Genomic DNA, 3302 nt, shown 5'->3' with positions numbered 1-3302 from the left:
TAAAAATGGTCTTTGCGTATAGGCATATACGGTCGCTATAATTACTCTATATAGTTAGTGGCGATTTAGTAAGCCTACGGACTAAAGTAAATTTTTTTTAAAAGGGAGGTAGAAGCTAGTTATGCATATTAATAGTATATCTATAGTTACGTTTATATAGCTAATTTAGCGGCTAAGTTGCGATTATATAGGCGAGGAGGCCTATATACTTAGCGACTATAAATATTACCCTATATCTATAGTCGATTTTTAATCACTAGTAATGCCGCACTCTTAATACCTATTAAGCGCTATGCGTAAAGCATACTAAGCGCTTTTTACTTATACTAAAATTATAAGAATTGGCCGCGGGTTAATAGAGATATTCACGTTTTAAGTTACGCGCCGCTATTATATAAACACCCTAAAGCACCCTATTAAACTTATATCGCATTAAAATAAGCCCTTAGGGGGCTATAAATAAAGGCTATAATAGGACCCCTTAGCATCTTATTAAAAGTTAGATATAGATAATATATATAACTATTTTAAAGCCTTTTTACCCACTTAAAGCCGTTTATAAAGCTAATTTAGTAAGTACTTTATCTACTCCTACTATAGATTAACTTACTATATAGCCGCTTTTTTACTAACCTTATAGACCTATATAACCCGCTTAATCTCCTTAATAACCTTAAAATATAGGGAGTACTATTAGACCTCCTTCTGCTAACTAGCCCGCTATTTACTACCCTATTTAAAATCTAGCGCTACTATAAAGGGGTTACCTCTTAGCCCTTTAGTTTACTTACGCTAAAGGGCCTATATAGAGTTTACTATACGGCTTATATAGTATATAGGTAAAGACTTAAACCTTAGCTCTGGCTAAGACTATAGCTCTAGCTATAGCTATAGCTATAACAGTAGTAGTGGCGAAGCTATATAGGAAGAAGAGCCTATAGCGCTTACCTAGGCGGATATATATCTACTAAATCCAGTAATAGATAGAGCTAGAGGGGCTACTTCTATAGGCGGACGTAGGGGGTTAGTAAACCGGCCCTAAGGCTATATAGCTACTATTACTATTACTACTATAGCTATAGCTAAAGGGGCTTTTAGTTAAAATATAAGGCCGCTAGATATTAGTAATTAAAGCTATAAAGATTAAGCCTATTAGGACTTATTTAAATAGTTTAATAAGCCCTTAACCTTACTAGCTGTTTACTTATTTTTAGCGTATAAAGCCTTTAATTAGTTAGTAAGAAGTGGTATAGCCTAGTAGAGAATTAATAGCTGGTTTAGGCCTCTCTCTTCTTCCTATAGGTAGGGCTTTAGTTTTCGCGTAAAGGCCTTATACGCCTTATACTAAAAAATAGAGTAGCTCTATACTAAATGGCTTAAAAATATCTTATAGAGGGCTATTAAGTCCTGTAAAATAACCTTATAGAGGTGAGAGAGAAGGTTTATAACCCCTATAGCGGCGAGGTTATTAATTTAGTATAGCTACGGGCTAAAATAGCCCTTCTATTTGTCCAGTTTGGGCTATATTATTAATAGCAGTACGTTAGGCGGCAAAATACCTATATAGCAGATTTTAAAGCAGCCTATCTATAAGGGGTATTTTACTATTAACCTTATAAACTCTTATAAGAGAAAGTTTAAGTAATAGCCTACTATCTACTCTTAGTTTTACCTCCTAGCGCGCTAAATCTAGTCCTCGCTAACCCCCTTTAGCTTCGCTATTTTAGCGCTAACGCTCCGCCTAATATACGTCTTCTTCTTTAAGAAGACGCTAATATATTAAAAGGCCTTTATAACCTAATCTCACTATAAGTTATATAAGAGGGCCGCTTTATAGTTCCTTATACTAAACGCCTACTAAAGTCTGGAAATAGCTTAGTACTAAAATCCTAGTAGTATAGAAGATAGAAAGCTAGCCCGCTAAGTATATAAATAAGTAGCTTTCTATTCTATAAGGCCCTAATAGTTTTAAGGCGGCTATACTAGTTTTACTTACCTACGTATATAGTGAATATTAGGGGTATATAGCGCGTAGGGCCTTTACCTTTAAACTTAAAGGTAAATAGATCTAAGATCTTAGTAGAGCGTTTATTGCTATTATAGGTAGGTATAAGCTCGGACCCCTAGAACTCGGCCGCCCCTAAACTTAGCCACTTAAGTAGGTTAAACCCTACTACTTTTAAAGCTATCTATACTTAATTAAATCAACTTAACTCTTACCCCTACGTGAAATTTAATATATTAGCCCCGGCCTTTTTACCTAACGCATTTTAAGGCTTTGATTTTAACTCCTTTATCATTATTTTAGCCTCTCTCCTCTACCTCTTTTATACTTTACTTAACCAAATCTATATTTCTAATTTTTATATTTAGACCTATAGCTACCTACCTATAAAATTTTAGACCTTTAAGGTCTTTGAGCTGCGATTGCGAGCTATATATTTAAGCGTCCTTATATATAGCCCCTATAGTAAGTTGCTTAAGTTAGCGACTTCCTTTTTAGAAAAGTAACTAAGTCTTTTAATTAAGTATATACTTGTTATAAAGGCTATAAACTACTTAATATATATTATATAGCTTTTTTAGAATATCTATAGTATTAAACTAATAACGATTGGCTTATTTAAAGCTTAAAGCCTCTATTAAAGCCTTATTTTTAACCTATAAAGACTTAAAGCCCTTATATAGATTCTATAGATAAATACTAAAGATATACTACTTAAATTTAACTATTTTTGCTAAAAGGCCTTCCTTTTAGGCTTTATAGTTATACTTAGTAAAGCAGCACCCTTTAATTTAAGTTATATTATTATAAAATATAAGCTCTATAATTTAGTCCTAATATTTTAATTTTATAGAGGAGAAATATATTAGATTTAAGGTTTATTATATTAAATAAAGCAGTAGAAAAATAAGTTATATACTATATTATATATATTTTAATAAAAACTTAATTATATACTAGCGTCTATATATTGCTTAGCAGCATCTACCTCAGTAACGCATAATGCTAAGACCTCCTATAATATTCGCGAATATTAAACGCAGTTACTACGTGGCTAATTCGCTTTCAATATTGCTAAACTTATTAATATTTATTATATATTTATTATCTATTTATTTAAGAATTATTTTATAATACTATTACCGCTTATAACTAACTAGGAGATTTATACACGTGTATAATCTTAATAAGTAAACCTACCTAGATAACCTACCTTAACTACACTATCGTTTACAACTGCTATACCCTCCTCTATTAGTCCTATAATGCCATCTAAGGCTAATATACGCGCCGCTGC

The sequence above is a fragment of the Cenococcum geophilum genome, assembly GCF_001692895.1.
Source record: "Cenococcum geophilum 1.58 unplaced genomic scaffold K441scaffold_9, whole genome shotgun sequence".
Lineage (NCBI taxonomy): Eukaryota > Fungi > Ascomycota > Dothideomycetes > Gloniales > Gloniaceae > Cenococcum > Cenococcum geophilum.
Note: the sequence above shows the minus strand (reverse complement) of the source record.